Raw genomic sequence first — 23,609 nt, forward strand, 5'->3', positions numbered from 1 at the left:
ATTTGGTGCTCTGGTGAGAGTTTGTGTGGTGATGAAGAAACAACAGTGAGGTGTGTTTGAATGATGTCAGGCTCCTTGTTTTAGTTCGAATGCTTCGTTGTATCGTGTTGATGCCTCCTTCTTCTTCTTGTTTTTCTACATCTGAGAACAGAAACTACTCAAGTTCACGTTGAGATGGTAAACATATTGCCTCTAGAAGCAGCTCATCACTGGACGTTGAGCGCTGACCCTGATCCGATCGATACCTCATCAGCACCCTGTGAGGTGGATGTGGTGCTGAGGAGAGAAAAGAAGAAGAAGTAGATATTCAAACATTATGGTGTTTCCTCTTCTTAAAGGCTGCAGTGGTTTCTGTTGTTGTTGTTGTTGTTCGACAGAATGTTGCCTCGAATGCAAAAGAGAGAAATCTGTCTTTATATATTTAATTCCACGTTGCATTTACAGCAAACATTATGTTTTAAGGTCTGAAGGTTCTTCGTGTGTGCAGAAAACTCTGCCTCAGAGGACGCTGATGTGACGCGTGACAACGTCCTGTAATTTGATGATACGATGTGTTTGGGGTTTGGAATAAATCGTGGAGTGAAAGAATGAAGAATATGTGAGCGAGGTTCTGAAGGAGGTTTGTGTGCAGCAGCGACTCTGCAGCTCTGACATGAGATGCTGTGAATATATTCAGCTGGAGAACTGCAGGATGTGTTGATTCACTCGTTTTCATCCGTCCTGTTTTTATCTGCTCATATTTTCCACTTTACTAGTTTTGACTGGATCTATTATGAATATGACAATATTCAGAATAGAATATGTTTTACGTAAACATCATATTCATCATCATATTAGTTCTGATTGTGAATGGATGATGTTGAGAGTAAAACCTGAGTGTTTGCTTCATGTAAACAGCTTATTATTAATACTAAAACCTGAGTGTTTGCTTCATGTAAACAGCTTATTATTAATACTAAAACCTGAGTGTTTGCTTCATGTAAACAGCTTATTATTAATACTAAAACCTGAGTGTTTGCTTCATGTAAAGATGCTCAGCTGACTGCAGCTCGGTCCTGATCTGACTAACTGACTGAGATGCGATGTGAAGCTCCTGCTGGTCCATCAAAGTGTTGAAGTGAGATCTAAGAGGAGCTCAGAGGAACTACAGATCTCCTGAACATGCATCAAACCTCTGGACGTCCACATCTCCACGTCAGTCCTTTAAAGCACTGAGCGATGTCTCCTGCAGCGACACGCGTCTCTCTCCTGCGGTCTGTCTCCATTCCTCAGACGGATGAAGCGATCATACGAGCCGTTCATGTTTCAGAGCGCGGAGGAAGGAAAGACTAACGCTGTGTTTACGGCCGTGTGTCTGCTCCTCAGGCCTGATGCGTTCTCTCTGTGTGTCGTCTGGATCTCTGCTCCCACTCCCGCCGAGCTGCTCGCGCATCTGTGTATCTGTCAGTCACGAGCGTCAGCCTTCATCATCGTCATCGTCATCCTCCCTGGCGGTCATGTGGCGACCCGGTCACAGGACGAGAGTGTGAGCAACCGGGCCGCGACTTCCTGCAACACCAGAAGGATGTTCGTGGTCCCCCAGAGGATCGGCCGATCCTTCAGCGGCTAAATATCGAGGATGATACACGTCATCGGATATCTGTTCTGATGTCGAGGATCGAGTCCTCGGTTCTTCAACGATGCGTGAATAGGTTCTCCTAAAACACCCACAATCCTTTGCACACGATGCATTTATATCTATATCTATATATATAGATATAGATATAGATATATAGATATATATATATATAAATACACATGTGTATTTATACACATATGGCCTGCAGGTTGATGCATTTCTATTCTCTTGTTGCGTTTGCTTCCTCTTCTTTCTGCCTCTTCTTCACACTGATCATTGTTAGCTTCACCACATGTTTGACACATAACTGTTCGATGTTAACGATTCAGTTCAGTTCACAGAAAATAAACCAGATTGAAACGTAACGTAGCTGTGAGACCGGCTGTGTTTTATTATGTTATTTAGAATAACAGGAAGTACAAGAGAAGTCTGTCTGCTGTGTGAGTCATCTTCAAGTCTGTGTGCGTGTGTGTGTGTGTGTGTGTGTGTGTGTGTGTGTGTGTGTGCGTGCGTGCGTGCGTGCGTGCGTGTCCGTGTGTGTGTGCGTGCGTGTGTGTGTGTGTCCGTGTGTGTGGTGCGTGTGTGAGAGAGAGATAATACCTACAGTCCATCTGGTCCAGTAAAGGTTATGTTGACAGGTGTAATATCTCCAAGTAGGAGATGTCATGTGAAGTGTGTTATGAGAGCAGGGCTGTGGCCTTAACTATAGGTTAACGTGATCGCTGACAACACACACACACACACACACACACACACACACTCAACCAACCAACCAAACTGCCTGATCATAGTTGTCCAGAGAGGTTTGGTGGTTGAGAGGTTTGTGTTGCCTCCAGGTTCTTACTGAGTCCTGTTTGAGTACTGTGTGAGTGTGTGTGAGTGTGTGTGTGTGTGTGTGTGTGTGTGTGTGTGTGTGCGTGTGTGAGTGTGTGTGTGTGTGTTCATGTTCAGTAATGACATGTTCTGATCTCAGCCACATCACGCTGCCTTTATCAAAGAGTAAAAGCTCATCGTATCAAGCAGCTAAATGGAATCAAGCCTTCGTAATAGAGTTCATTGTTCTCTTAACGTCGTCAGCTGTCAACATGTTTTCAGCTCACGCGTGTTGACTTTTCTGTCAGCGTGTTGTTCTTCATCACTTCCTGTTTTAAACACAACATCTGCATCCTGTACAAATAAAGTGTGAGAAGAAGAAGAAACATGAACATGAACAACCTTCCAGAAGAACATCAGGAGATCCAGTGTGTCAGTTAGCTAGTTAGTTAATAAGGTCATTAGTTCGTTGGTAAGTTAGTTAGGCAGGTAGCTAGTTAGTTAATTAGTAAGCAAGTTAGTTAGTTAGGCAGTTGGGTAGATAATGAGTTAGTTGTTTATTTCTTTAGGTAGTTAGATAGTTAGTTAGGTAATTGGGTAGGTAGTCAGTCAGTCAGTTAGTTGATCTGGTGATTGAGGATCTTCTGCACCTTGTTTTTAAACAGGAAGCTAAAGATATATAATCAATTAAGACAATAAAACAACATTTCTAGGGAAAAACAAAAGTCTAAATCATGATTCTAATTGTTGAACACAGACATATTAACACCATAGATTGTTCAGATACTTAAAGACAAACAATGGAACCCCCTCTGTGTCTACTCATAATGGTACGGTCCGAGTCCCCTCTGCTATAAAGCCCATTGGAAGCGCTCACTTCCTGTTTGGCAGTTTGGACTCATGAGCAGCAGGTAAAGTTGGAGATACACATCAACAACAAGTGTTGTGTCATAAACAACGTGAACAATGACAGTCAGCAGCTTAGCATTAGTGTTCATTTAGCTCTGAGCGAAGATACGTTTAGCTTCACAAGCTGAGGCTGAAATGTCCTAAAATGGCCACCGTACTGCTGAACCTCCTCCAGACAAACGCTCAGCTTCTTCTTCACGAGTGTGAAGGACGAAGAAGAGGAACGAAGTCTCCGCTTCTCTTCCATCACTCACTGAAGCACATTAGCTTGATTACAGTGGGATCAGTGTGTGTGTGTGTGTGTTAAATCATGCTTATCTTATCATATTCAATTGTTTTTACATTGTTAAGCTGCTGTTTATCTTCACCTGTCTCACACACACACACACACACCTATCATATGTTCACACACACACACACACACACACTCCTATCATATGTTCACACACACACACACACACACACTCCTATCATATGTTCACACACACACACACACACTCCTATCATATGTTCACACACACACACACACACACACACACACTCCTATCATATGTTCACACACACACACACTCCTATCATATGTTCACACACACACACACACACACACTCCTATCATATGTTCAAACACACACACACACACACACACACTCCTATCATATGTTCACACACACACACACACACACACTCCTATCATATGTTCACACACACACACACACACACACACCTATCATATGTTCACACACACACACACACACACTCCTATCATATGTTCACACACACACACACACACACCTATCATATGTTCACACACACACACACACACACTCCTATCATATGTTCACACACACACACACACACACACTCCTATCATATGTTCACACACACACACACACACACACTCCTATCATATGTTCACACACACACACACACACTCCTATCATATGTTCACACACACACACACACACACACTCCTATCATATGTTCACACACACACACACACACTCCTATCATATGTTCACACACACACACACACACACACTCCTATCATATGTTCACACACACACACACACACTCCTATCATATGTTCACACACACACACACACACTCCTATCATATGTTCACACACACACACACACACACACACACACTCCTATCATATGTTCACACACACACACACACACACACACACACTCCTATCATATGTTCACACACACACACACACACACACTCCTATCATATGTTCAAACACACACACACACACACACACACTCCTATCATATGTTCACACACACACACACACACACACACTCCTATCATATGTTCACACACACACACACACACACACACTCCTATCATATGTTCACACACACACACACACACACACCTATCATATGTTCACACACACACACACACACACTCCTATCATATGTTCACACACACACACACACACTCCTATCATATGTTCACACACACACACACACACACACACACACTCCTATCATATGTTCAAACACACACACACACACACACACACACTCCTATCATATGTTCACACACACACACACACACACACACTCCTATCATATGTTCAAACACACACACACACACACACACACTCCTATCATATGTTCACACACACACACACACACACACACACACACACACACACTCCTATCATATGTTCACACACACACGCACACACACACACTCCTATCATATGTTCACACACACACACACACACACACACACTCCTATCATATGTTCACACACACACACACACACACACACTCCTATCATATGTTCACACACACACACACACACACACACACTCCTATCATATGTTCACACACACACACACACACACACACACACACACACTCCTATCATATGTTCACACACACACACACACACACACACTCACACGTTTAATTGATGACATTAAACCTGATTCTTACTATAAATGAAGTGGGTTCAGTTATCAATAGATATTGAACACATAACTAACTCCGTCTCTCTCGTTTCATCTGAATTTAGAAACTCTGGACCAAATCTCAGTTTTTATAACTCGTGTGGTTTTAGAGTGTTCACATTATTGTGTCTCCTCCCTGAGACAATAGGAACCGGTCTCAGTGCACAGAACTGATCCAGGACCAATCAGGACCGCTATCAGCCCCATGCTGGGCCATCATCTGCCCGATGCTGCTTGTTATTATATTATATTATTGTATTATATTATATTATATTATGTTATATTATATTATATTATGTTATATTATATTATGTTATATTATATTATGTTATATTATATTATGTTATAGTATATTATATTATATTATATTATATTATGTTATATTATATTATGTTATATTATGTTATATTATATTATGTTATATTATGTTATACTATGCTATATCATATTATATTATGTTATATTATATTATATTATATTATGTTATATTATGTTATATTATATTATGTTATATTATATTATGCTATAGTATATTATATTATATCATATTATATTATGTTATATTATATTATATTATGTTATATTATGTTATATTATGTTATATTATATTATGCTATATTATGTTATACTATGCTATATCATATTATATTATGTTATATTATATTATATTATATTATGTTATATTATATTATGTTATATTATATTATGCTATAGTATATTATATTATATTATATTATATTATGTTATAGTATATTATATTATATTATATTATATTATGTTATATTATATTATGTTATATTATGTTATGTTATATTATATTATGCTATAGTATATTATATTATATTATATTATATTATGTTATATTATATTATGTTATATTATGTTATGTTATGTTATATTATATTATGTTATATAATATTATATAATATAATATTATGTTATGTTATCACAGAGGACCAGGAGAGCCCCTCCCCCATCAGGGCACTTTGATAAGCGTTCACTCCGCTCTCCCTGAAAAAAAGCTTTTTGTCGCTCTATGTTTTGGGACACGAGCCGTCATGGTGACATCAGAGGAGGTGAACTTTTCAAACAAACAAAGAAAAAGGACACAAGTGAGAAGAGAAGCAGAGCTGCTGCCTCGTCATCGAGGCCACAAACATACAAGGTGTGAATAAATTAGCTGCTGTCCTCGTTATTAACCTGTCTCTCTGTCTTCCTCTCTGTCTGTCCCTCTCTGTCTCTCTGTCTGTCTCTCTCTCTCTCTGTCTTCCTCTCTGTCTGTCCCTCTCTGTCTCTCTCTCTGTCTCGCTGTCTCCCTCTCTGTCTGTCCCTCTCTGTCTCTGTCTCTCTGTCTGTCTCTCTGTCTCCCTCTCTGTCTGTCCCTCTCTGTCTCTCTGTCTGTCTCTCTGTCTGTCCCTCTCTGTCTCTGTCTCTCTGTATGTCTCTCTGTCTGTCTCTCTGTCTCCCTCTCTGTCTGTCCCTCTCTGTCTCTCTCTCTCTCTGTTTCTCTGTCTGTCTCTCTGTCTGTCTCTCTGTCTGTCTCTCTCTCTCTCTGTTTCTCTGTCTCCCTCGCTCTCTCTGTTTCTCTGTCTGTCTCTCTGTCTGTCTCTCTCTCTCTGTTTCTCTGTCTGTCTCTCTGTCTGTCTCTCTGTCTGTCTCTCTGTCTCTCTCTCTCTCTCTGTTTCTCTGTCTCTCTCTCTCTGTCTGTTTCTCTGTCTCTCTCTCTCTGTCTGTCCCTCTCTGTCTCTCTGTCCCTCTCTCTCTCTCTCTCTCTCTGTTTCTCTGTCTCCCTCTCTCTCTGTCTCTCTGTCTGTCTCTCTGTCTGTCTCTCTGTCCCTCTCTGTGTCTCTCTCTGTTTCTCTGTCTCCCTCTCTCTCTCTCTGTCTCTCTGTCTGTCTCTCTGTCTGTCCCTCTCTCTCTCTCTCTGTCTCTCTGTCTGTCTCTCTGTCTGTCTCTCTGTCCCTCTCTGTGTCTCTCTCTGTTTCTCTGTCTCCCTCTCTCTCTCTCTGTCTCTCTGTCTGTCTCTCTGTCTGTCCCTCTCTCTCTCTCTCTGTCTCTCTGTCTGTCTCTCTGTCTCTCTGTCTGTCTCTCTGCAGGCGGTGGAAACCAACCTGGCGTCTAAAGACAGTCACTGGGTGTTTGTGAACGAGGTAAGAGCTTGACATCACGTGACACTGAACCGTCTAACACGCGTGTGATTGTGATGCTTACTACATGTGATGATTCAGCATAAAGACATAAGTAACATCAGCTGAGATGTCATGAAGTGTGAAGGACAGAAAGTTTGATCATATTTAATAACTGCTACTTCTGGAAACAAAAGGAAACAGATGATTTCAGCTTATTACAGCTGTGTGTCGAAAAGACTTCTGCAAAGGAAACACCGGTGTTTCCTCTCTCCTCCGACATGCCTCCTCTATCCTTATTCCTCAAAATGCATTCTAGGAATTTGGGAGATGGAGCGAGGAAACAAGGAAACAAGGAGGCAGGAGATGATGAAATGAGAGCGGTTGTAGCTCCTGAAGCTTCCTCACGTCCTGTTTTCAGCTGAGCACTTTGAATAAGAAGCATGAAAAGCATCTTCCTGCGTGTCCGTCGCTGCTGTCGGGAGATGACGACACAAGCTGAGTGTCTCTTTCTATTTCATGTCATGTTATTCCTCCCCCTCGGCCGTGGGCGACTCCCCCCTGCTGGGAGTAAAATAGAGATGAGTGAAGGGTGAGAGGAGACAATGACAGCGTTGAATATTAAAAACAACTGACATCTGTGACTTCAGCTGTTGTTCTTAACTCCTCTCTGATTCTCGTATCATCTCCAGCATCTCAGACAATTAACGGAGCCGTCGTTAACGGCATCATTCAGAGGGAGACGGGGGAGACGGGGGAGAAACTGTCATCTGCTGAACAGAAAGAGAAAAGAAATGTCTTTCTCTGCCAGATTTCTATTCTCCCAAACCTCCTAATCCACATTAAGTCTGTCTTTGTTTCAAAGTGAACCGTTAACTAATCACTCGTTCAGTCTCCAGAGTCACTGAAACGCTGCTGAGCTCAGCGTCACCGCGTGTTCCAACCATTCACAAGTATTCACAAGTATTCAACGGGATGATCTCCTCCTTCCTCCTAGTCTCCTCCTCCTTCCTTCCTTCCTTCCTTCCTCCTAGTCTCCTCCTCCTTCCTTCCTTCCTTCCTCCTAGTCTCCTCCTCCTTCCTTCCTTCCTTCCTTCCTTCCTCCTAGTCTCCTCCTCCTTCCTTCCTTCCTTCCTTCCTACCTTCCTCCTAGTCTCCTCCTCCTTCCTTCCTTCCTTCCTCCTAGTCTCCTCCTCCTTCCTTCCTTCCTTCCTTCCTTCCTTCCTCCTAGTTTCCTCCTCCTTCCTTCCTTCCTTCCTTCCTACCTTCCTCCTAGTCTCCTCCTCCTTCCTTCCTTCCTTCCTCCTAGTCTCCTCCTCCTTCCTTCCTTCCTTCCTCCTAGTCTCCTCCTCCTTCCTTCCTTCCTTCCTCCTAGTCTCCTCCTCCTTCCTTCCTTCCTTCCTTCCAACTCAATATTAATTTTCTCAACGAACACTGTGGGAAAATGTTTAATTACACAACAAACACCAGATAAAGACTTTATTAACAGCAGCTATCAGGAACAATAGAATAAGACCTTCAAGCTGAAGTAAATAAATATCGTATTTAACTTAAATCATAATCTTTGTATTTACATCACTGAACACCAAAAACAGCAGATTGTAAATTAAAGTTTATCTCACGATTGTCAAACAAAAGATATTAATTTTCTCTTCAACAAGTGAAAGCTGAATATTATTTAAATAAAACAGAGTTATGGACTAAACAACAATTAAAAAGAGATAAGAACCAACAAGACAGCTGAAAAACAACAACCGGTGTATAAGAAGGTGATGACGTCATTATTATCAGAGACCTTTGATGTTTCAGTAATAATCTTTAAATATATAAAACGTTTCAATCGTCATCGTCTCTCAGACGTTTCTTTAAAAGATCGTCGGCTGAAGAAACAAAACTATTTAAACAAATCATTAATATTAGTATTTCATTTGAGTAAATAATCAGTAAAAACTATCACATGTAAATATAATCATTGGTTACTGCTGCTTCCTCTCTGCTCCTCCTCCTCCTCCTCTTCTTCCTCCTCCTCCTCCTCTTCCTCATGAAAGGCATCATGTGACGTCCCGCTGGTAAAGCAGGCAGCTTGTCAACCTCCTCACATTCTACCTAAATACTCTCTCCCAGCCTCTCTCCCTCCTCCTCCTCCTCCTCCTCCCCCTCCCCCTCCTCCTCCTCCCCCTCCTCCTCCTCCTCCCCCTCCTCCTCCTCCTCCTCTGAGGGTTGAGCAGCAGTGTGTCATGTGTCACTGAGCTTGTTTCTTGTCCTCGATGGCGGAGTGTTTAGGTGTCTTGTCATCAGGTAGAGACAGCAGACAAAGCTTTCTTCTACTTCCTGTTTCTCCTCCCTCCATCTAGAGAGGACTAAATCACATTTCATTTCCTTCAAACTCTTCACAATAAAAGCACCCTGTTATTTTTGCTGCCTCTTTTCAGAATGAAGATTAGATTAGAAAACTTTATTAATCCCCAGTGGGGAAACTCATTTACCACCCAAAAACTCATACCGACGACACAACACAGTCCACAACACAGTACACAACACAGTACACAACACAGTCCACAGTCCACAACACAGTACACAACACAGTCCACAGTCCACAACACAGTCCACAACACAGTACACAACACAGTCCACAACACAGTACACAACACAGTACACAACACAGTACACAACACAGTCCACAGTCCACAACACAGTACACAACACAGTCCACAGTCCACAACACAGTCCACAACACAGTACACAACACAGTCCACAACACAGTCCACAACACAGTACACAACACAGTACACAACACAGTACACAACACAGTCCACAGTCCACAACACAGTCCACAACACAGTACACAACACAGTCCACAACACAGTACACAACACAGTCCACAACACAGTACACAACACAGTCCACAGTCCACAACACAGTCCACAACACAGTACACAACACAGTCCACAACACAGTACACAACACAGTACACAACACAGTCCACAACACAGTACACAACACAGTCCACAACACAGTCCACAACACAGTCCACAACACAGTACACAACACAGTACACAACACAGTCCACAACACAGTCCACAACACAGTCCACAACACAGTCCACAGTCCACAACACAGTACACAACACAGTCCACAGTCCACAACACAGTCCACAACACAGTCCACAACACAGTACACAACACAGTCCACAACACAGTACACAACACAGTCCACAACACAGTACACAACACAGTCCACAACACAGTCCACAACACAGTCCACAACACAGTCCACAACACAGTCCACAACACAGTACACAACACAGTCCACAACACAGTCCACAACACAGTACACAACACAGTACACAACACAGTCCACAACACAGTCCACAACACAGTCCACAACACAGTCCACAACACAGTCCACAGTCCACAACACAGTACACAACACAGTCCACAGTCCACAACACAGTCCACAACACAGTCCACAACACAGTACACAACACAGTACACAACACAGTCCACAACACAGTACACAACACAGTCCACAACACAGTACACAACACAGTACACAACACAGTACACAACACAGTCCACAACACAGTCCACAACACAGTCCACAACACAGTCCACAGTCCACAACACAGTACACAACACAGTCCACAGTCCACAACACAGTCCACAACACAGTCCACAACACAGTCCACAACACAGTCCACAGTCCACAACACAGTACACAACACAGTCCACAGTCCACAACACAGTCCACAACACAGTACACAACACAGTCCACAACACAGTACACAGCACAGTACACAACACAGTCCACAACACAGTCCACAACACAGTCCACAACACAGTCCACAACACAGTACACAGCACAGTACACAACACAGTCCACAACACAGTCCACAACACAGTACACAACACAGTCCACAACACAGTCCACAACACAGTCCACAACACAGTCCACAACACAGTCCACAACACAGTACACAACACAGTCCACAACACAGTCCACAACACAGTCCACAACACAGTCCACAACACAGTACACAGCACAGTCCACAACACAGTACACAACACAGTCCACAACACAGTACACAACACAGTCCACAACACAGTACACAACACAGTCCACAACACAGTACACAACACAGTCCACAACACAGTACACAGCACAGTACACAACACAGTCCACAACACAGTCCACAACACAGTCCACAACACAGTACACAACACAGTCCACAACACAGTCCACAACACAGTCCACAACACAGTCCACAGTCCACAACACAGTCCACAACACAGTCCACAACACAGTACACAACACAGTCCACAACACAGTACACAACACAGTACACAACACAGTCCACAACACAGTACACAACACAGTCCACAACACAGTACACAACACAGTACACAACACAGTACACAACACAGTACACAACACAGTCCACAACACAGTCCACAACACAGTCCACAACACAGTACACAACACAGTACACAACACAGTACACAACACAGTCCACAACACAGTCCACAACACAGTACACAACACAGTACACAACACAGTCCACAACACAGTACACAACACAGTCCACAACACAGTACACAACACAGTACACAACACAGTCCACAACACAGTCCACAACACAGTCCACAACACAGTCCACAACACAGTCCACAACACAGTACACAACACAGTCCACAACACAGTCCACAACACAGTCCACAACACAGTACACAACACAGTCCACAACACAGTCCACAACACAGTACACAACACAGTCCACAACACAGTCCACAACACAGTACACAACACAGTCCACAACACAGTACACAACACAGTACACAACACAGTACACAACACAGTACACAACACAGTCCACAACACAGTCCACAACACAGTCCACAACACAGTACACAACACAGTCCACAACACAGTCCACAACACAGTACACAACACAGTACACAACACAGTACACAACACAGTACACAACACAGTCCACAACACAGTCCACAACACAGTACACAACACAGTACACAACACAGTCCACAACACAGTACACAACACAGTCCACAACACAGTACACAACACAGTACACAACACAGTCCACAACACAGTACACAACACAGTCCACAACACAGTACACAACACAGTACACAACACAGTACACAACACAGTACACAACACAGTCCACAACACAGTCCACAACACAGTCCACAGTCCACAACACAGTCCACAACACAGTCCACAACACAGTCCACAGTCCACAACACAGTCCACAACACAGTCCACAGTCCACAACACAGTCCACAACACAGTCCACAACACAGTACACAACACAGTCCACAACACAGTCCACAACACAGTCCACAACACAGTACACAACACAGTCCACAGTCCACAACACAGTCCACAACACAGTACACAACACAGTCCACAGTCCACAACACAGTCCACAACACAGTACACAACACAGTCCACAGTCCACAACACAGTCCACAGTCCACAACACAGTCCACAACACAGTACACAAAAGGTGTTCTTAAAGAATCGGACTGCTGCTGGAACGAAAGACCTTCTGATTGGTTCAGTAGAACACTGAGGCGTCCTGAGTCTCTCACTAAATGAGCTTCGGAGTCCATTGAAGACACCGTGTAGTGGACGGCCTTCAAACAAGACAATTGTGTTTAACTTGGCCCTTGTTTGCTTTTCAACAGTGACTTCTAGTGAGTCTGGGGTTAGACCAATCACTGAGCCAGCCTTTCTGATCATCTTATTGATCCTGTTATTATCACCCACAGTGATGCCCCCCCCCCCCCCCCTCTTCAGTTGTCTGAAACAACTGAAGAGGAGGGGAGGAGAGGAGAGGAGGAGAGGAGGGGAGAGGAGAGGAGAAGATTAGGGGAGAGGAGGAGAGGAGAGGAGAGGAGGGGAGGAGAGGAGGGGAGGAGAGGAGGAGAGGAGAGGAGGAGAGGAGAGGAGGGGAGAGGAGGAGGGGAGGGGAGAGGAGGAGGGGAGGGGAGAGGAGGAGGGGAGGGGGGAGGAGAGGAGAGGAGGAGAGGAGGGGAGAGGAGAGGAGAGGAGAGGAGGAGGGGAGGGGAGAGGAGGAGGGGAGGGGAGAGGAGAGGCGGAGGGGAGGGGAGGGGGGAGGAGAGGAGAGGAGGAGAGGAGGGGGGAGGAGAGGAGAGGAGGAGAGGAGAGGAGGAGAGGAGAGGAGGGGAGAGGAGGAGGGGAGGGGAGAGGAGGAGGGGAGGGGAGAGGAGGAGGGGAGGGGGGAGGAGAGGAGAGGAGGAGAGGAGGGGAGAGGAGAGGAGAGGAGAGGAGGAGGGGAGGGGAGAGGAGGAGGGGAGGGGAGAGGAGAGGAGGAGGGGAGGGGAGGGGGGAGGAGAGGAGAGGAGGAGAGGAGGGGGGAGGAGAGGAGAGGAGGAGAGGAGGGGAGAGGAGAGGAGGAGGGGAGGGGAGAGGAGAGGAGAGGAGAGGAGGAGAGGAGGGGAGGGGAGAGGAGAGGAGGAGGGGAGGGGAGAGGAGAGGAGAGGAGGAGAGGAGGGGAGAGGAGAGGAGGAGGGGAGGGGAGAGGAGAGGAGAGGAGAGGAGGAGAGGAGGGGAGGGGAGAGGAGAGGAGGGGAGAGGAGGAGGGGAGGGGAGAGGAGGAGGGGAGGGGAGAGGAGAGGAGAGGAGAGGAGGAGAGGAGGGGAGAGGAGAGGAGGAGGGGAGGGGAGAGGAGAGGAGAGGAGAGGAGGGGAGGGGAGAGGAGAGGAGGGGAGAGGAGGAGGGGAGAGGAGAGGAGGAGAGGAGGGGAGAGGAGAGGATGAGGAGTCTGAAGTGGAGGATGTGAATAGTTTAATATTTAGAACATGTAGAGACTCATTCTTCTAACGTTGGCAACACTTGTGCACACTTGGAGAAATGTTGGATATTTAGATTCCATTGTTTTGCGACTTTTGTAAAACAACTTATCAAAACAATTTCAACTTGCGTTTCTTAATGATTAATAATAACTGTGTTATTCTGCACTAAAGACGTGTTCTAGTTCTCTGTACTTCTAGTCATGATGGTTCTGTTTCCATAGAGGAGCAGGACTTTTATTTTGAAAATCAATACCACAGAGAGAAAAATGTGACGTTAGCGAAAAACTGGTTCTGTGGGTTAAAGACACAAATGTTTTCAACAAAGAGTTGTTTTTAATCCTACGCCTGAGGCGAGTAAGTCAGAGTCCTACTCTGAATCACTTACATGTTTGTTGGAATCGAACACTAATAAAAGAATCATAAGGAGACGAGCAGCAGTCACAGGTGAGTGTAAATATCCAACAAGACTTCAGGCTGTAATCAGACACAAAGGAGCTTTGAGCCAGATACTAAAATGAGCTAATCAGCAGTAAACAGAGTACAGCTGAGGCTGATGGGAAAGTCACTGCAGGTATTCAGTCATAAATGAAAGTATTGGACAATGATGATGAAAAGTTAAGGTTCAACCAAAGTTGTTTGATTTCCTCCTGAGGGAGCGTGAATAAAGCTCTCCATCAGCAGTCTGAGAGACATTTCAGTGAGAGAAGAGTTGGAGAGCGTTTGTGTCACAAATCAACGGCTGGTAATCATCAACCTCTGACATTTTAAATGTGCTTTTTCTAATATTTACTGTATATATATATATTTACTCCCTCATTGCGTTTGTTTCTGACGAATCACAAATAATCGATGTTTCTAATTTAAAGTCTGTAGGTTTACGAGGTCGGGGGGGAAGATTGGATTCAAACACACAGGACTTAAACTCAGGAGGCCGCTGTACGCGTCCCGAGTGAAACCAGAAGTCAATGTTGACTTAGTTCAATTTACGTCTTTAAATAAAAATAATTTAAAAAAACAAACGTACGTATTTGAAGCCAAACCACATGTTTATTAAACCTAACAAGTAGTTTTATTGCCTTTTTTGTTTTGTTTGTATCAATTTACAACATTAACGTTTTTAAAAACTGTATGTTTCATTTAATTCCTCTTTTATTTTATTTATATATATATATATGCAGTATATATATATATGCATCGACACTTAGTTCTCTTCTATGTTCTTAATTCTTGACTACTAACTACGTTAAAACCTGGTGTTGCTGCTGTTTTGACCTGTAAATAATTTATGTGAGTGTATTTACATGCTAACTATTAGCATTAAGCTCAAACTCCGGTCTGACAGTGCTGAGCAGAGCCGGGTCTGAAGTGTCCTAAAATGGCGACATGGTCAGAGGATGAACCTTTTTGTTTTTAGGGAACCTCAGGACAACTTTCACATATTCTATCTCACTGCGGTGAAGATCTGAGAACAGCAGAGATGTTTCTGCGTCTTTAATCCGTCTCGTCCAACCGTGTTGTTTTCTGTAATGAGCCTCAAGCGAGTGGACGGACGTTTAGTGTCTAACAGCGTGTTTATGACAAACTCCTCCACATGCCATGTTTTCTATTATCTGAAGCCTCATTGCTTTCTGAATGAGCTGCAGTAAAATCCCCTCTCAGCGTCCTCGGGATCCCATCTTTCCCTACAACATTACTCCTTCCTGAAGGTTACATTGCACTCAGGAAATACCTGTTATCTGATTCCCATGAACCTCCGCTCACTTCTTCTTCCTGTGCCTGAGTGCAGGTCATTACCTGTAATATCACATCTATTTCAGCTCCTGCAGTTTGTGGTTGAGAGGTGGAAGCAGTTTGTATATTGATTGTCTCTCATTGAGTCCAGAAGCTGTGATGTAAAACACGGCGGAACAATGAAATGAAAAACTGTCTTCAGAGTTTTCGTCCAACCTGCATGTTGTCTCGTTTCCCTCAAATATCACATCGGAGATCAGAGGATGTTCAAACAAGTCCAACTGATATACCAACTTAATAAACAGCCTGTGGAGTTTATAACTTACAAAGCTCAATGTTTTTAGAAACTTGACGATTCCACATAGTTTCGTATTAAATCCAGCTCGATAAAGTTTGGTGTAAAGAACTAGTTCTGACCTCAACTTTGAGTTTTCTTCAGTCTACTTTGTGTCTCTTTACTCAAAAAAAACGGTTTCAACGAACTTCCTAAATCATGAAAATGATTTCCACACGATTAAACTGCTTTCTTCAAGCATTAAGCAATTATGTTGGTCCAACTTAATTTATTAGGGTTGGTTCAACTTATTTACTAGGGTTGAGTCCAACTTAACTTAATAGTGTTGGTTGAACTCATTTTACAGTAGTAAATCAAGTTGATCCAACCCTAGTACATGAAGTTCGACCAACAGAATCCGGCTCTTTAAAGGTTGGTGTGGAAGAACTTGACCGTCCTGACCTCGACTTTGAGTTTTCTTCAGTTTACTTCGTGTCTCTTGGAGCAGGAAGTGCATCGAATGTTGACAAAACAATCCCAGAACATGTTCCATTGAGTAGCTTTTCTGGAGTTTCTCAATAACACCACATGATGTTCCTCAGCAGAAAAGAAGGGAGGGTGCTTACGTTGGTGCCAAGCCGGTAGTCTTCTATAAGCATTTGATTGTAATAGAGACTATTTTTTCTCAATAACTAACACATTTTCAATCTGTTAGTGGTATTTAATAATATTCAGGAAGGCTAACGTTAACTAGTTTCCTTTTATTGTCAGGAGGTGGTGCTAATGTTCAAATGTTCTATAAATCTGGACCTTTATAGCCTCTCGTTACTTTGTTCTTCAATTAACTAAATTAGCATTTGCACTATGTTTTGCTAACGTTAGCTAGCAGAGCTCTGTTGAGACGTCCGACATTAACTGGAAGATAAAACCGTTAACGCTAGTAAGAAATAATCTTCGTAAAGGTTAAAAGAAACAAACAGGAAGCTGCAGTTTCTTTTAGTTAAACACTGTCATGACTTTTGTGTATGTGAGCTACTAATGAAGGCTGGATTTGTAGTATGAATGTAAAGCAGTGAGGCAAACTGCTACGCTCAAGTCTCTGACTGAGTGCAGTTATAATCAGAGCCATTCATATATTGATCTGGTCATAATCACAGTCTGGTCAGTGATAATAATCTGGTCATTTATCATGATAGGCAGCTTCTGACAGAGATTATCTATCTAGAGACCAATAGCAAGAAAAATATACACACTTAGATAAAAAACATCAGTCAACGTCACATAATGTGTTGTTTGTTTTTAAATTGTGTGGAAGCATTTTTCCATTAAAGGTGAAACAGCACAGATACGGTGGTTTAGTGGGACTTAACAGCCCCCATTAACTTCCATCCGTCGTCACTACTGCATTGCATTGTGGGATATTAAATGCCTGCGTTGTATCCAGTGTTTGCACACTGTAACGTTTCACCAGAAATAGGATGAAATTTATGTCCTATTGGTTTAATACTAAGGTTTTAGACGTACTATAATATCTCACATGTACTGTTTTATGCAAAGTAGCATGTTAGCATTAATCTTTGGTCTATTTCTTTCTGTTTTTTTTCATGGAATGAAAAGAAGACAAAGTAAAAACAGCTCCGCAAACACAGCCGACGGATTCTTAATGTCTTGACAGGCAATTACAGGACCTGGAACTTGCTTTTGACTTTAAACCCTTTAACCTGAGAGAATCCTCAGAACGTCTCCAGTGAATGAGCAGCAGATCCTTCTGACTGCTGTTTACGGGAACGGTGGTTTTTAATTGGACGGCAAAAAACTAAAATACAGAAAAATGCAACAAAGTGGACTTTCTTTCCTTCAAGCTGAAGAAAACAAACGGAGTCATTAGACGGGACTCTTGTTGCTTATGTTTGGTGTTATTAAGCTGAGCATAATAAAGCCAATATTATTCATAGATTATGTTTATACTTTAAATTAGATTGAGCTTATCTATAATTACACCTCACAGGAAGTAATTGGGTTTCTGAGCGTCAAATTAATTAAACATGTTCATCAATGAAGGAAGCTTCTATATGAATCGTCCAGCCTGCCGTTAGTGTGAAAACTGCCTGATCACTGCTCTTCAGTCACTTGCTGGAGGAAGTAAACATCATTTTAGTTCATCATTGTGTTGATGTTTCTCGCTGCTAAATACCGACTCATTTAAACACTTTAACGCACAGAACGAAACAAAGCTTCTGCCATTCAGGACGTTTGAATAAGTCGTCAGCAAGAACTTTACCGCAGTTAATTTGTACAAAAATACAACAACTGGCATGAGAAGGAGAGTAGAGAGTGCAAAGCTTATTTACGTTAAAACAGTGTTCAAAGTATTACCTGAGATATTTCTCTCGGTATCCTATTAAACACAAAATAGCTTAAACTTTGTACTTTCAGATCTTCAGAACTCACTTAAAGTGCACAAAACACGTTATACAGATAAAATAAATCAAATAGTACTACTAAATATTAATATCTGTGTACATGTGAATTCACAAAATGGCGGCAACCTCCGGTTCTGCCGAGTGAAGTCGATGCTTCATGTGTTAAAGCTGCATTCTCTCTAGTGACCAGCAGGGGGCGACTCCTCTGGTTGTATAGAAGTCTATGAGAAAATGACTCTACTTCTCTCTTGATTTATTACCTCAGTAAACATTGTAAACATGAGTTCATGGTCTCAATCTCTAGTTTCAAGTCTTCTTCAATACAGCATGATGTTCATTTAGTACATTATGGTCCATTTAGAGTCAAACAGACCATAAAGCAGGGGATGCTTTAGGGCGGGGCTACACGGTGATTGACAGGTCTCCACCAGAGACGTATACGGTAATCACAGTTTAACACTATTATATCTTAAATTATATAATAAAGAATGTAAGAAAAACACCATGTTGGTATTTTAATTACTTATTAACACTCTTTATGGTTTCAATAAATCCTCATTATGTTATTTATGGTTGATCTTTTTAACCACATCTCAGATTTTAAACATGAAGTTACCATTTTCTTTAACTTTTAAAGTGCATATTTTCTTGTCACACAGACGGCAGAAACATGACGTCTCCTTCACTTTGTCCCCCGCAGGAAATCAGCGACACGGAGATCCTGGAGCTTACCCACAGTGCACTGGGGCGCATGACGGTGATCCGGCAGATCTTCCCCATGTGGAGGGACAGCAGCTCGCGCTGTATGAGACACAACCACCGGATCTCGTCTCTGCTGTGTGACCCGCAGGAAGGATACCTGCAGAACCTGGAGGTAAGACAGACTGGTTCAGTGACTGGGGTCTAGTGGTTTACTGGGGGTCTACTGAGGGTCTACTAGTTTACTGAGAGTCTACTGGTTTACTGGGAGTCTACTGAGAGTCTATTGGTTTACTGAGAGTCTACTGAGAGTCTACTGGTTTACTGAGGGTCTACTGGTCTACTGAGAGTCTACTGGTCTACTGAGAGTCTACTGGTTTACTGAGAGTCTACTGAGAGTCTACTGGTTTACTGAGAGTCTACTGAGAGTCTACTGGTTTACTGAGAGTCTACTCGTCTACTGAGAGTCTACTGGTTTACTGAGGGTCTACTGGTTTACTGAGAGTCTACTGGTCTACTGAGAGTCTACTGGTTTACTGAGAGTCTACTGAGAGTCTACTGGTTTACTGAGGGTCTACTGAGAGTCTACTGGTCTACTGAGAGTCTACTGGTTTACTGAGAGTCTACTGAGGGTCTACTGGTCTACTGAGAGTCTAATGGTCTACTGAGAGTCTACTGGTTTACTGAGAGTCTACTGAGAGTCTACTGGTCTACTGAGAGTCTACTGGTTTACTGAGAGTCTACTGGTTTACTGGGAGTCTACTGAGAGTCTACTGGTTTACTGAGAGTCTACTGAGAGTCTACTGCTTTACTGAGAGTCTACTGAGGGTCTACTGGTTTACTGGGAGTCTACTGAGAGTCTACTGGTTTACTGAGAGTCTACTGAGAGTCTACTGCTTTACTGAGAGTCTACTGAGGGTCTACTGGTTTACTGGGAGTCTACTGAGAGTCTACTGGTTTACTGAGAGTCTAATGGTTTACTGGGAGTCTACTGGTTTACTGAGAGTCTACTGAGAGTCTACTGCTTTACTGAGAGTCTAATGGTTTACTGGAGTCTACTGGTTTACTGAGAGTCTACTGGTTCACTGGGAGTCTACTGAGAGTCTACTGGTTTACTGGGGTCTACTGGTTTACTGGGAGTCTACTGGTTTACTGGGGTCTACTGGTTTACTGGGAGTCTACTGGTTTACTGGGGTCTACTGGTTTACTGGGGGAACATGTCACACCAGTTCATGTTTCTGTAAGCGGAGCCGTTTTTATTTCTTTCACTGTGAAGTTCTCCAGGACTTAAAGCTGAAACATGGAAGTAAAGTATTATTATGAGCTGTAATGGGATGAGTTTCCGTCCCCATCGGCTACCTTTACTGAGTACACTCAAGGTGACGTCATCAACAAACCAGGCACTCTGATTGGTCGCCGTGTGGATTCCTGAGCTGATTTCAAACAGCAGTTAAAGTCTGGAATCAAACCGGTGATTTCTCTTCTAACATCACCGCTGACTCAGGCTCTGTTGAGTCCTGCACTGAGTCCTGCACTGAGTCCTGCACTGAGTCCTGCACTGAGTCCTGCACTGAGTCCTGCACTGAGTGTGTTAGGCTGCATTAGTTTGAAGAAGTTCTAGCAGAACCAGCTGAAGGTTGTGAAACTAGACGGTGATTTATTTAAATCTGCTCGTCAGGAGGAGAAGAGATGAGAACAGATGTTTAGTCATGTAGCTCTGGTGTCAAACACTCCTTCATTGAGCAGATTGTCTCCAACAACTATATCAGATGAATGTGACACATTTCAGGTCTTCTTTCCTTTATTTCCTGACGCGGTTTATTCAACATGTCAGTCTCTTTAGGACTCACAGCAGGTTCCACTTCTGCGTCTTCACATTTGAAACACAGCAGATTGCAGCTTTAAACACAAAGATGCAACAGATTCTCGTCTCTCTGTCCTATCAATTCGTTCTCTCTTCAGATTTCAGCCTTCTATGACAAAAGAGGATGAGGAAGGAATACATGCTTCATCTTTGTGTGTGTGTGTGTGTGTGTGTGTGTGTGTGTGTGTGTGTGTGTGTGTGTGTGTGTGTGTGTCTGTGTGCACGCGTGCGTGTGGGTGTGTGTACCTCAGGCAGCGTGCTGCATGGACTTCATGCCAGTCAGCTGGACTCATCTGGACAGAGTGATGCTCATTTGTCACCCTGCATTTGGTCTCTGCTCCCTGCTTTGACGTGTGTGTGTGTGTGTGTGTGTGTGTGTGTGTGTGTGTGTGTGAGAGAGAGAGTGACTGAGTGTGTGATTTGTCACAGTGTGTCCCCTCCACCCTCTGCAGCCCAGGGTGAGAGACGACATGATCACATGTGGGCAGGCTGGCTACGAGCTGACTGTCCTGTGTGTGTGTGTGTCTGTGTGTGTGGGTGTGTGTGTGTGGGTGTGTGTGTGTGTGTGGGTGTGTGTGTGTGGGTGTGGGTGTGTGTGTGTGTGTGTGTGTGTGTATGTGTGTGGGTGTGTGTGTGTGTGGGTGTGTGTGTGTATGTGTGTGTGGGTGTGGGTGTGTGTGTGTATGTGTGTGTGTGTGTGGGTGTGTGTGTGTGTGTGTGTATGTGTGTGTGGGTGGGTGTGTGTGTGTGTGTGTGGCTCTCTGAGCCAGCAGATGATGCAGCAGCCAGCTGTGTCACACATGTGGCCAGTTGAGAGTAAAAACACTTGATGGTTAGTGTTGGTAATGTTTTTCCCACAATGCAATGCAGGAACATCTTGGAAAACAAAACAAGTATTAAATCTCTGAGTTTAACCTTCATGACATCACTTCATGGATACAAACAGCAGAACGTTACGAGGATTCATATGAAGAACAAAGTTGATTAACAGTGTAAAAATGAAAGCAGAGATTAGTCACATGAGTTTATAAGGATCATATTTTAAGATTTAAGAATTAAGAGATTTTTGAACTCGTCTTCTTTCAGACGAGTGAAAAGAAAACATTTATTTTATTACTTTGTCTATTTGTCTTAAAAACCTTTGACTCTAATGTGTCAACAAAATGAAACAAGAGTTTTGAATCTGTCTTCATCCAATGTTCAGATTTATGTTCTGGAAATGAATGAAAATTAGCACATATTTGATACACTTGTGCATTTCATGGTGATATCTGTTACTTCATTATTTCACCCTGTTTATCTGTAGTGTCTTCTTTAAAGAGATGTTTGCTGGTGATCAGAGATCAGACCTACAGATGAAATATTAAAACCTGCTACAAACAGTATATTTGATACTCTGCACAGTCCTGTCCACAGTCCACAGGCCACGGTCCAATCCTTCAGCGTGTGTTTCACCTGACGCCGTGCTGCCGATATTCAACATTTGATGTAAACCTTCTCTCTCTCTGCAGGTGTCCAACCTCTACCTGTACGACAGCGTGCTGATGATGGCCAACGCCTTCTACAGGAAGCTGGAGGACAGGAAGTGGCACAGCATGGCCAGTCTCAACTGCATCAGGAAGTCCACCAAGCCGTGGAACGGAGGCTGGTCCATGCTGGAGACCATCCAGAAGGTACTGAGTCCTTCTGTTTATTAACACAGTGTCCCTGAAGTCTCACGATGCGTTCAGGGCCCTAAACAGTGCCCTCCAATGCTCTGCAGCTATTCCATTTGTCTGTTAACGTAAACACCTGATTTGTCTTTGGTGATACAAATATCACTTTTGCATTCAATAAATAAGTAGTTTTGTAACAAATGGGATTTTCCGCCAAAAATACGTTTGAAATTAAGCTGAAATACGTCAACATACTTCTTCTAACGAGCTCTTCAAGGCGGTCGAGCTGATTAACAGATTGTTAATTGCCTGTTGGCTTGTACATTGGCCTTGATGTCTTCTGTAACACTAGAGAATGCATTGCTTCTTTATTACAGATTTAATTGACAAAACCTTTTGAAAAGATCATTAAAGCGTGATTAGATTTACAACCTAAAATACAAGAATACACATCTTCTTTGTTAAGAGAAGTGAGATCAGACATGAAGACCTCATCCATCCTAAAACCCTGATGTGCATCAAACAACCTGGAGTCTCCGTTCTCACGGTCTAATTGGTGAAAGACTGAGCTGAAGAGTCCCTCAGAGCATGAAGAGCTCTGTTTTATTCTTTGTTTCTAACAACCAGCAGCTCGTTAGAGATCTTTCTCTACTTCCTGTCAGACCTCACACAGCTTTTAGAGAACACCT

The 23,609-nt window shown here is 43.1% G+C and overlaps 1 pseudogene; it reads left to right on the forward strand.

Moving 5' to 3' along the window:
- The first annotated feature begins 1,365 nt into the window (after positions 1–1,365).
- The window catches only part of LOC142938351 (glutamate receptor ionotropic, delta-1-like), a 76,418-nt pseudogene continuing 54,174 nt past the window's right edge, over positions 1,366–23,609 (forward strand).

Source organism: Anarhichas minor, unplaced genomic scaffold, assembly GCF_050575085.1.
Source record: "Anarhichas minor isolate MPS153535 unplaced genomic scaffold, ASM5057508v1 ptg000084l, whole genome shotgun sequence".
Classification (NCBI taxonomy): domain Eukaryota; kingdom Metazoa; phylum Chordata; class Actinopteri; order Perciformes; family Anarhichadidae; genus Anarhichas; species Anarhichas minor.